We start from the raw sequence: 13,394 nt of genomic DNA on the forward strand, positions 1-13,394 counted from the left end.
CCTGGTGCTTGGGCTGCTATTTTACTTGGCAAAAACTGGGAAGTTGAAGTTTTTCATGCTGAACAGTTTACAAAGGAACGTGTCTGGATCAGGATGTCTAACCAGTAAATGAACTGGATCCACTTTGTAAAGAAAGTGTTAGTTAGTCTTCAGAGTAACAGCCTGCCTTTTCATCTGTTCCAATGTCAGTCATGCTTACGTTACAAGTACATCATACCACACAGACTTTGGGCCATGAATTGGTCCAGAAAGTACTTTTCAGTAGTAGGTTACTAGGGCCCTCTAACAATCTTGAGTTACCCGTTTCAGACCGGTTGAGGATTCTGTTACCCAGGACTCTGCTGACACTGCTGTTTCAACAAATCTATGGAAGCATACACATTCAGTTTTTAATGGGGTGCATGCAGCATTTTCTACCCATTCCCACCACCTAAGATTTGTAACCCTACTAAAACCAAAAACCAACCAACCAAAAAAACCTCCAGCTGACCAAAAACAAGAAATCCCTTCTAAAGGCAACATTAAACAGAAGGAGAAAAACAATCTCCTACATGCTGAATTTACACAGCCAGTTTATAAAGGAACTGCACATCTTAACTTACATAAAGTAATCCTTTTCTGTGCAATGCCAGATTACATATAAAGAGCCCTTATCCTGTGAACATCTGAAAGTTTTCCAACAATAAAACATTTAAAGTTTAAGGGACGCTTACAGGCTTGTTCTTACACAGAGACAAAAGCCTCCCTGTTAGCCTGAAACTACCCCTTTTCCAAGTAAGGTCCCAGATAGCTGGCACATGATATGAAAAAGCCCGGTCATCAACAGGCAGGGGAGGAGAGAGCTGAGGGCAGAAAGAGGGAACTCCCACCAAAATCTGCTCTTGCAATGAGCCCAGACACAACCCCAGACAACAGCAAAGGGAAAAAAACCAACCCGAAACACCATTAGAAGACTTAATACTAAGACACCACTATTCTGGTGGTTCGTCCTCCCATGCAACAGTGCCAGAACTTGGAAAGACGATAGCGGCTATGGGACAGGCACCCTGCATTTTTTCATGTGAAAGTCACTGGATTTCTAAAACAGTTACTGTAAAGCTTCTGCACATCCAGGATGTAAACAAGGATAACTAGGTCCCTCTATTAAAGGAGTTCAACAGTAGTTTAGTAGTTTCAAAACAAGAATGTTTTTCTGCACCATCAAATTTGTTCCTGTCTAAAAACACGTCTGCCCTTTCCATTTGGAGCAGAAGGAACTCAGATGCCAAGTCACCACTGCAGTGGCAAAAAGTCTTAAGAAACAGGAAACGTGGGAGGAAAACACCAGGAAAACACTGAGGCTTTGCTCGAACTTTTTCTGATTTAATAAAATGGAGCTATAAAGAGAAAGAAACTCACAAACTGTTCTAAGGATCAAAAGCTGAACTGCCTCTTCTCTGTGACACTTCAATCTCCTCACACACTGGGTATATTGACTTATCTTTAGCAGACATGCTGCTGTCAGCTGGCCCCCATGTTCTGCGGCTCCTAGCCCTGCCAAAGCAGGCTGCTTGCTTTCCTTCACCCTGGGCTGTGCCCCTCATACAGGCAGTTCAAGCCCCTCGATATTGACAGCTCAGTATCGGTGATATTAGTACCTTTCCCTTTTCTCTACTTTCAAGCTGGATAAACTAAACAAAATCTTCATTCACAACTCCTTTTCCAGGCATCAACTTGCTTTGTAAGAGAGAGCTGAAAGCATAAAGCTGGGATCTGGAAACGTGGCAGCATCCAACCAAGAACTCTGCATGGAAAGCGCCAGTACAGGCAGAGAGTGTGGATGTGTACAGAGACCCAGCAGACACAGATGCAAAGAATCAAAAGATGCCAATAGCATTAAGAAACCTCAGTGGGACAGCTGGTGGTTATGGTGAGCATGTGGAGAACGACACAGTGAAGCCACTGGCGACAGAAAGGCAATCGCAATGGCACTCATGGCCCATTCCTAAATCTTGCCTTATGAAATTTTTCTGAGAAGAACCCCAAACCTGTGGCACCCCTGGTCATCCTCACTGCTGGGGAGAGAAGCAAGTGTGCAGCTCTGTGTAAGCCGAAAGCCAGCACGTGCTGTGTGCACCTCAGTCTCCCCCTGGAACTGCCTGTGCCTGTGTCAGGAGGCCGTCAGCAGCCATGGGGGCTGAGCAATCCACAGGGGAAGCTATTAGCTATTAGCAAGCTCAGTATGGAGCCAGCACTTGGACTGAGAGTGCTACATCGAGGGGCATGTGATTGTAGCAGCATACTTTAGTTCTTGAAATAGTAGAAAAATTACTTCATTAATTATGGGAAGAGTACTTGCATTTCTCTTTGCAGAAAAATGAGAAGTACTATGCCCCAAACAATTTTTTAAAAAATAAATGAATGGAAACCATAGTCCTAAAAATAGACTGAACTCTTCATCCCTCTCAGCTGGCTCCTAGAAATGCTGCTGGGCATCTCTGGAGCTGAGGGAGGGCACAGGCAGCCAGTAATGCAGGGACATGGTGGCTAGAGCCAGTGCTGCATCCCTCTCCCTCAGCCTGCCCATCCTTACCTGCCCAGCATCCCAGCGGCATTAGTGAAACACTTCTATGGCCAGAAATAAGCACTCACGTCATTATGAAAGTTAAAAAAGACAGCAAAGGGAAAAAACCCCATGCATAATGTAAGGTTTCAGAAGCTTTTGTTTTAATAATTGATTTTCCAGTTTGTCTCAAAGAAGAAAATGCTTTCCTTCTGAAGATACAGGATTGACCCGGAAGGACCTTTAGCAGAAACTGACTAAACAGTGTATTTACAAACCTTCTGGAGAAGCAGTAAAGGCCATTTAGAAGTGCAATTACATTGCAATGCAAATGTAGTTGTTTTGTATACAAAAATTTGCTTTTATAAGCAATTGTTATTATAAACAAATTTCCCCTTCCCCCTTAAGAGAGAATCTTACTTATACAATAAATATTTTTGTGCTTTGATCAGTGTGCAATGTTTCAATTAGGGACATTATTTCCCTGACATACAGTGAACACATACATAGAGAATATATATAGAATATATATGCTAGTGCTGCAATATTATAGTACCCATAATGTCAGCCATTCCCATTGTGCAAGAAATCATAGAAAATACACACATGGGAATACACAGTCTCAAAGTCCTGGCAAATTTACTTCAAGGCTTTAAAGGTTAAAAGAATTCAGCATGAGTGTCTCTTAGGACAAACTCGGGGTGTTTACTAAGGACTTCTTGTAGTTCAGTCAATACATGGATTTAGCTAATTTTGAGTGTGCCAAATAATACTTCTATCTTGTACATATAATACTTTAATGGCTTGATCGTTTCCTATTGTGGTTTTCCTAACTAGTGTAATTCCAAATTGTCAGGGAGTGAAAAGAAAGCACGGCCCAGTCTGCAATTGCACCCCACAAGCTGGGGGGGCAGGCAAGGCGAGTCTTTGCAGAAACTACTCCACCTACTTCATGTGCCACACTTCCTGATGTGAAATACAAAAACGTTGAAAAGAGGCTGAAATATTGCAAGAAGGGACTATTTGTAAACCTATTTCTGTACCAAAGAAGGCCCGTGATGTGAAAAATAAACAGTGTAAGAAAAGAATATAGCAACACGATTAGAATACAAACAATGGGAATGCTGCACTGTAAACTAATTATTAACTACAACAAGCTGAAAATAAACTGCTTCCTTTTTGTCATGTTCACTTTAATCTTCTGAGAGGCAGGAAGGGGGAAGACAGGAGGAGGCAGCAGTTTCAGACTTGTGGATCTTATCAAATCCCAGATCGGATGATTAGAGCACAGCTAAAAAGAAAACATCCTCTCTCCCCACCTCCCTTCCCTCCCCAGAAAGGAAGCACAGCCTTTAGGACCAATCTGCAGTGTTTGTTTGCTGCTCTTTAAAGGATTACTCTGGAGAGCATTTTTCTTAAGCTGTTCTTATCTCTTTCTGGAAGTTTCAAAATAAACAAGAGTACTGGAAATAGAAGAACAAAAATCTTGACTATCTGGTTTATTTTTTTTAGTAGTGAGACAAGTCAAGAAAATAAATAAGGTCCTTCATTGTCACACAAGACAAAATGGAAGGGAATATAAGCTTTAAATCTGAGAAGTATCTTTGCAAAAGCTAGGAAAAATCACCAATGGGCTGAGGATGGGGGTAAGTGGGGGGGGAAAAAAAGAGGGCTGTCCCTCATTACTTCACTGATTATTTATTTACTTACTTTAATGATGAGACTTCATGTTGCTGGGTTCTATATCCAGGGAATAAAATAAATAAATAAATAAATAAAAGGACCCACCACAAAAAATTACTGTATTTTGACAATTTATTTTCAAAAAACACCCTAAACAACCAACCCTCCTCTCTAGTGGCTTCCAAAAAAGACTCTCCCATAGTGCAAACAGGAAATTAAATTCTCAGGACAACACACTAGAACTATGAATGAAAAGATTTTGCACTGATGTAATGCTTCAGCCTCAAGCTCAAGATCAAGTCTTTCACACTGCCCTTAAAGACATCAGGTTTTCCCTCAGAAAGCAAATGTTCCAGGGTGAACCAGAGCAAACACAAGGCTCATGTAATTCCAGGATTGTGCTACTTTAATATAAACCTCTTTGCAATGCAGAAGTCACACAAAAGCATTTATTTTGCTGAAATATTCTAAGGATTTAAAATGTCATTACTATTCAGTATAACCTACCTACTTTTTTTTTGTCTTTTGTTTTTCAAGATTAAGCAAATGCCTGATCAGTGGAACTAATGAAACTGAATTTCCAACTCATCTGGACTCATGATGCTAACTTTACAACGAGAGTCCTTCCCAGACAGCATCCTGGCTCTCCCATAGCCCCAGATGCCTGGTACCCAGTCACTTTTAGTGTGTAAGCCCCGCTGCAGCCACTGCTCAGCTGCTCCAGGGGTGCCTGCAGTACCCTGCTCCTGCTGCCACCACAGCCAGCCCATCTCCTTGCAGCAGCGAATGCACTGGAGAAAGAGCCGGGAAGTCAGATGCTGCCCCTGAAGGCCCCTCCCTGGCTGGAGACAGCCTGCAAACTTATAAAGAGCAGGACTGATGTGCAAACACATTGAGTTAACAGCCTAACCCCCACTTCCTCAGGAAACTAGGCTAAAAAATCTGGTTTTTCTCTTGCTATGCCCCCCTCTTACACCACCGACTGTGCCGATTCAGCTTTAAAAAAAAAATTAAAGAGTAGCATAGACATAAGGCTTAAGGGCCTATATCTCCATACAGCATCTGGATTTCTGTCTCAGACATGTTTCAGAAGTGTCATTGATTTCCTGTTTAATATTCATGTTTTATTGCTGCACAAAGCCAGCCTCTGCTCAAAGAGCGATATATTACTCTCCTATCCTCCAAGAAGATCCTTAATGAGGATGTTCTGGTTTCTTGATATTCAGAGACCTTCTGTTGGTATCAGCAACCAGAAGATCGGCATATGCTTGAACACACAGCACACAGACAAGGAAAAGGCAGCTCTTCCTATTAAAACAGACCTACAGGATTAAAAGGGACCTCAAATGACCATCCAGGTGGCTTCCCTGCTCAAGGCAGGATCAACTACACTTATGTTATTCTTTTTATTAGGCCACCTGACCCAGCTGTGGAAAAACAGATGTGCTTTGGGGCTCACAGTCCCTTCCTGAGCCTGAAACCTCTCCCCTGTGTTGCCTTGGTCCAGCCCTCAGACACGCCAGTTGGTCTGGTAAGATGCCTGCCGGCAAACCCTGCCTTCCTTGCATTGCCATGGTTACAACGCTGCTATTACTGTGCATGTTGAGCCTATTTTTAAAAGCCTGCAATGACAGGAGATGCTGGTTAGGGCCTTAATCTCAGTAAAGTTTAAAATTACAATGAGTGCTTACTACTTGTGCAAGTGCTGCACTCTGAAAGCCAAAGATGGGTGGTGAGCTGCTCTACATTGCCTGCATCCCAGACAAAAAGAGAACATTTTAAAGGAGAGACCTAAAGGAAAAGAAGAAAGTAGTCCTGCCGATATTAACCGGCTGGGTTAGGTCAGCAGAAAATCTGTAACGACACGTCAGAAAGCAACTTGTGTGCACTGGAAGAGACAGACATCACAGGAGGCTGGAGGAGAAAGATGCCCTCTTAGAGCTGGCTGACAGATGGGAAGTAGAGAGGAAGGGAGGGTCTTTGGTGATAAAGATAGGCACCTTGTGCTGCATGATGAAATCAGTAGAGGAGTGCACAGGGAAGGTTATACTGCTAAAAAATGAGGAAATGGGACAAATTCCTTTTGTAAAGACATTCTGGACAGATGGAATTATAATTTGAAGATGCCAGAGAAAAGGATGTTGCAGTAATTCAAGACAACAAATGAGTGCTTAGATGTGAATTTCAACTGCGTGATGTGGATAGCACAGGGCATTTATTAAGACACGGTATGCAAGAAGAATCTGCTGATCACAGAGTAAAGACAGAGGGAACTGAGAGATGGACAGATTTTGGCCTGGCTAAGGGACACTGATGTTGTCCATGGCAACAGCAGTGTGAGATAATGGGAAGAGCTGCAGGTGGAAGGAGGAAGGGAGGTGTCAATGGATATCTGTTTAGTCAGGCTGAATGAGACTTGATGGCTTGGTATCCACAAAGAAGTGAAGAAAGATTAATTGAGGTTATAGCTTGGGTGAGGGGAGAGAGGACTAGTTTTATGTTCCAGTCTAAACAACCTTATATATCTACATATCTATGACTCTGATGATTATACATATACATATTTGTGTAAATACGCATTTGTATAAACACATATTTGCATCTATACATATAACAGCCCTGTCTGTATGCAAAGGAATCAGAGATAAAGCTGTAGTCAGAATAGGAGAAGAGAAAGAACACAGCCCTGTACTCCCCGACAAAAAACAGAAGTGGAAAAAGGCCTTCCTCCTTTTTTTTTTGTAGCATGACTGGTAACAAAGCATTTAGTGACAAAATTCTTGCCTGCTAACCCCCTGGAAAGTTTAAGCAGTCAAAAAAAAAATTAGCACCAGGACTGCATCATGCAGCTCAACAAATCCTTCCACACTCGGAGGGCAGGTGTCCCATGCACCCACACTGCCACACACCTCACAGGATGTGTGAACAGCTACTGGCCCTGTCAGCAGTGGCTCATCTGATACAACACTCCTTAACAGCACGGGAGATGCATATTTTGGTCCAGTGATGGATGCATGTGTAGCCATGTGTCAAATCTGCCAGCATGCTGAGTGCTGGAAACAAATGGCACTTTCAGAGCAGCGCATCTGGGTCACTGCCTTCTCTCGCTGTGCCTGTGAGGACTGTGAGGAAGAAGAGTGGAGCAGAGAGAAGCAGGCTGTGGATTTGAGGAGCTGTGCTGGCAGGTATTCTCTAGGCCACTGTTTGTAAACAGGATACCCTCACCATGGAACAACAAAAGTGGATTTTTGGTACTGTAAGGGTAGGTCTTTTGCACCCCTTTGTGATGAGGTGACACTGGTTTATTTTCTCCCTACTCTCAGTTTTGCAGGTGTAACCAGAATAATAAACCCACATTCAACATCCCTTCCACCTCGAGTAAAATAGACTGTAAATCACTGAGAAACAACACACAGAAAGCACTCACAGGCTCCGCTTTTTAGTGCTGTAACTAGTCTGGACTCGTGCATTTAGGAAATGTCACATTTGATTTTGACCTAGAATCAAGTTCACTCCGCCTCGCTGAAACACAAGACGCACCATTCATGCGATGCCTGGAGCGCAGCCTCCAGCTGCAGAATGTGGGTTACCAGAAGCAGGAGACATCTGAGAAGGATCATTCAGAGCAGCACGTGCGCCACTTTCAGCCATGAACACACTTGATTATGAACTCTACAAAATGTATGAATGGTACAGACTGACGGTACAATCCCTGGAAGTACATATCCATAACAATCCTATGGAAAAAAGAGGGATGCACGCCTTCGAGCCACAGAGAGACGAGATTTTTTTTCCTCTTTCTTTTGAATATGCAAGCCAGCTAATTAATTTCCCCTCCAAAAACCATTTGCACCATCTGGGACCTGCTGCAAAGGCCAGTTGTGACGATTTCAACAGTAAACACAATCATCAGCAGCTAATCAATAGTCATATTTTAAACCCAAACCGTACATGATAAAAACATCAGGTGCCTTTCTCTTGCATATACTTTTACATCAGATGGCAAATTGTCAATAGAATTTGGGACCACGACAGTCCCACAAAGCCACTGGCACTGCAGCTGGGCAGACTGTGCAGAAATGCTACCTGGCATGTCAAGTTGCCCCGCTCACCATGCACTGCAGTTTTCACCCGGGATGACAACCAGTGTATTTGGTCTGCTTCCTCTCCCCACGTTACACACGTGCCCATCCACTGCTTGCTCCACTTCTAACCCACCCATGCACAGAGCTACAAGTACTTTGAAGCACCTCATGCATGGAAGGGTATCAAGAAAAGGATCTGTATTTGACCTTGTCACACACGTGTATGGGGAGTGAAAACAGCAGTCTCCACAAGCAGATGGACACATTTTAACAAAAGGACAAAAAGGAAGGGAGAGCATGGTTCCTCATAAACACATGTGTTTTATCAACTGCCTGAACACCAAAGCACTTCCCTTTTCTGGACAGACACCTCTGGGTCACATCTTTCAGCTCTGTTAAAATTTCAACAGCTCATTGGCTTCCATTTCATATGAAGAGGGGGAAGGGACATGGACTGAGCATCAGATAGTCAAATGCAGAAATGGATTTAAATGGAAACTGAAAATCTTCTCCCAAAGAGAGGACTTCCAGTACCAGGACCGTGTAAAAGGAAGAAAATAAAAACCTGCAGAGTGACAGATGCATATGATACAGCTGGGACCATTTATGTCCATAGAGTTTCCACTGCATGAGCAGTAAGAGAAGACGTTTTCCTCCTGGGCAAGTTCTTTCTCACTCTAGGATTCACAGTGGAGCAATTACAAGCTTCCTAAAAGCCCTGCAAAGCTTTCAAGGCTTACAATAGCTACAGCTTCTGACCCAGACTTACTGCAAGCATTAGTAGAGAGCAGAGCAGTAGAAAACACTGCCTAGTTGAAGGTTTAAAAACCGATGCGCGTGGACTTCAGCAAGTCCTGCCCTACTTGCCTTAAAAATGTCCAGTGGTCCTTTTGACATCAGTGATGTAAAAAATTAACACTGTAGCAGGCCTGCTTAGGAAGGCTGACTCCTTCACTCCACCAACAGAACAGTGTTGCCCTGCAAGTGTCAGGCTTACTCTCATTTTGTGGGGGAAAGCGCCAGCATCAGCACGTACAAAGTAACAAGGGTATACAAAGCATTTTGTAGGCTTGGAATAAAACCCTGTTTGTAGGACTCACAGAAAGAATTTATGTTAACAGAGCAAACTATTTATAGCAACTCTCCATAGAAATGAACTGTCTCTTGGTTCCTGTCCTCGTGAAACGCAGCTTTTTAGCCAGAGAAGCTCTCTCTTTACTCTAAAAGCATTGGTGAAGGGGGGCACGGGGAAAGGGAAGCTGCTCCCCCACATACACCCTGCTGGCTCCAGTTATACTGGAGATAAGGTCTTCCTGTGCTGTGGCACAAAGGGGACTCACGGTCTGAGCCCAGCGCAGTCCCAGCACCCTTCCCCAGCCCCCTCAGCCAGCCAGTGGCAGTGAGAGAGCTGCCTGTGCCATGGCCTACTGCTCACAGCTCCGAGCTGTGCCTGTTCCTGCTCATGGACACACAGGATCAAGGAGGACTGCTCTTTCCCAAGTTCCTCAAGCCCCGCATGTTTAATTACAGGCTCTTAGGCAACATTAATCCAAGTATACTTAAGGAAGATTAAAGTTCCTTGAAAGAGCACAGGGACAAACCAGGATGGAGAGAACCCAGTCTCTCCCAGCCAGCCCTTCAGAAGATCCCAAACCAGAGCAAGTGTACATATCCTCACATTTCATACACTTTCTGAAATAAAGGTACATACTTTAATTCTGATCATACACAGCCAGCCAGCTAGAAACTCACATTCCTGTATACACCTCATCAAGTTAGCAAAATCATTACACGAAGTCTCACCTATTTGTTACAAATGACCCAGATCCACAGTCTGCTTACTATGCAAGCTTAATTATTTCTGCCAGTTTGCTCAGACAAGAAGCTGAGCAAACTGCAGGCACATGACTGCAGCCTCAGCAAGTTTGCTGGCACCAGGCTGTGTGGTGCAGTGGACACACTGGAGGGCAGGGATGTCATCCAGAGGGACTTGGGCAGGTTTGAGAGGTGGGACTGTGCAAATCTTGTCAAGTTCAACAAGGCCAAGTGCAAGGTCCTGCACCTGGGTCAGGACAATCCCAAACAGAAATACAGGCTGGGTGGAGAATGGACTGAGAGCAGCCCTGAGGAGAAGGACCTGGGGGTGTTGGTTGAGGAGAGGCTCAACATGACCCAGCAATGTGCACTCGCAGCCCAGAAGGCCAACTGTGTCCTTGTCTACATCGAAGCAGCGTGACCAGCAGGTTAAGGGAGGTGATTCTGCCCCTCTGCTGTCGTGAGACCCCACCTGGAGTGCTGCATCCAGCCCTGGGGACCCCAACATAGGAAGGATGTGGACATATCTGAGCAAGTCCAGAGGAGGCCATGAAGACGATCACAGGGTAGGAGCACCTCTCCTATGAAGACAAGCTGAGAGAGCTAGGGTTGTTCAGTCTGGAGAAGAGAAGGCTCCAGGGAGACCTTACAGCACCTTCCAGTACCTAAAAGGGGCTGCAAGAGAGCTAGAGAGGGACTTTCTACAAAGGAATGTAGTGATAGGACAAGGTGGAATGGCTGTAAAAATGTAAGTAGGTGTAAATGAGATATGAAGAAGAAATTCTTTACTCAGAGGTGGTGAGGCACTGGAACAGGTTGCCCAAAGAAGTTGTGGATACCACATCCCATGAAGTGTTGAAGGTCAGGTTGGATGTGGCTCTGAGCAATCTTGCCTTGTGGAAAGTGTTCCTGCCCTTGATAGTGTGGTTGGAACTAAATGATATTTGAGGTCCCTTCCAACTCAAACCATTCTATGATTCTATAAAAACAAAAACCAGTTTGGGGAAAAAAAGCGCAAAATGGAGCAGATTTGCTGTTTCAAAGCACAAAAACAGTAGATGAATAAATCAGAAACTAAAACATGCACATGTAGACAAATCCCTAATTTCTTTTAAGTACTTATATAAGTAAGATGCAATTGATTTCTACATCCGTATCAGTAAAAGTTCTGTTCTTGGGCTTTTATATCTCAAGATCAGTGCTATCTGGCCAATAAGCTATACCATGGTGTGCAGAGATTACAGTTTAGACTGACTTAGAGAAGAAGAAAATAATGAAAAAAGTATTTTTTGACCTACAAAAAGTTTTTATATTTTGGCAAAAGCATTATTTCAGACTAAAATAACCTCACTTTTCCCAGTTGGGACTCTATATATCCTCACTGACCTCCACCTTTTGTAAACTTTAGACAGAACACAGGCTCTCACTGCATACTTCTGTTGCTAAATCTCATCCATCAACAGCTCTGCAATGAAGTGTCTCATAGATGGTTCCCTCACACTGCTTCCTTTCAGTATCTCACACTGACACTCTGTTGTTTTATAAAAAGGCATATCTTAAATCAAATGATTGTACCAATAATCCTAAATTAGACTAATGGGAATGCTGAACTGAAAATAAAGCTCTAAAAGCTATAGGGTATACATATATCATGAGACTTTAATAAACTATAAATCTGTTGATTACAATCTTATTTTGTAAAGACAGAATTATCTTAAGCCAATTTGTTGCCCAACATAATAGCATTTGGTGTCTATAACGAAAATTAGATTATATCAGGGTAAGTTTGTTTGTAATTTTAGATCAACAGAATTAGACATGGTAAAGTGTTCACATAGATGAAATAAAGAAATGTAGTATGTTTTCCTTTCATTTCCATTTGGTACTGAGTACTTGCTTCGCAGTACCAGAAATATTGTTTAAAAAGAGAAAATTCTCCTTCTGTATTTCACAAAGAGTTTGATTAAGCTGATACATGACATCACTTATTGTAAAGATGTACTTCCAAAACAAACTGGAAGTGCTGACAAAGATAAACCCTGAGCTGCCCCTATCCCTTAGATGCAGAGGCTGTTCTGCTCCAATTCTCCATTTACCTCCGTTCAACTGATTTTCCTGTTGGTTGCATTGCACTGATCACTGAATCTTTGAGACACGGGGGTTTAATATCAATCACTCCAGAATGTTTTGGTTTAAATTATGAAACGGTGATGGGTGAACGACACAGGAGAGCATGTGTGAGCAGGAACTTCAGAGGCCGGCTGTGTCACCCCAGAAGTCCTGTCTTGAACCACAGCCTGGAGGGAAAAGCAGAGAGCACATGAAGTTTTTACACCCTGGCATTCAATAGAAGTAGAAAGGTACACACACTAAAATGTAAGTGATGTTTTCTTGCGCTGACAACTCGGAGTCCTTCAGACTTACAGATCACTGCCTCAGAGACTTAGCAGCAACTTATTCATTGATGACGGACCAAATCACAAACCTCTGCGTGAAAAACATCATGCAAGCTTCTACATGGTCTTCTCACCACCCTCATCTTCCTTCAGCCATGTCTGTGTGATACAGTCGTGCTCTTATCATCCCTAGCTCTTGGTCATGGTGGCACTCACCTTCCTTTGGGAGGAAATGAATGAAATTTGCTCCACCTCTGAAAGCCAAGGTTTCTAGGTATGGGCTGTTTGGGAGGACTGTGAGGAGATGAAGTGATGATGGTGTGCAGCCAAAGCTGCTTTTAAGCTTTTGCTCTGCCCTGCTCAGCCCTTCCATGATGACTCAGTTTCTTTGCAGTGGCTGGAAATCAATTGCAAAATAAGAAAGGTTTCCTTCTGGTGACCGGTACTTTTAATTCTCTCTGTCCAGTGTCACAGGCAAGGAAGGAAAGGGAAAGGAGATCCTACATACTTCAGTTATTTATTTAGATTTGCTGCAAATATTCAGAGGTCTCAACTGCCCTGTTACCCGGACAGTAAATAGCAGCAGTGACGCACTCCAAGAAAGTATTCCCCAAGCCTACTCTGAACAACAAAAATAACTTCTGCCAGCACCAACTGTCAGATGTCAAAACTCAACACTATTCTTGGTGCAGATGCAGGCTCGGGAATCTTTCTTTCTTCTTTTTTTTTAATTGAAGTAATTTAAAACCAGTCCAACCAACACATGTGATGTGTGTGATGGTTTTGGCAGCTGCTAATTTTCTAAATGATAATTACTGGCAGTTTATCAGCCTTAACGGTTTGAGACAGGCAGTTTTTCAATGTTAGCGGACG

This window comes from Corvus brachyrhynchos, unplaced genomic scaffold (genome assembly GCF_000691975.1).
Source record: "Corvus brachyrhynchos isolate BGI_N302 unplaced genomic scaffold, ASM69197v1 scaffold14, whole genome shotgun sequence".
Classification (NCBI taxonomy): Eukaryota; Metazoa; Chordata; class Aves; order Passeriformes; family Corvidae; genus Corvus; species Corvus brachyrhynchos.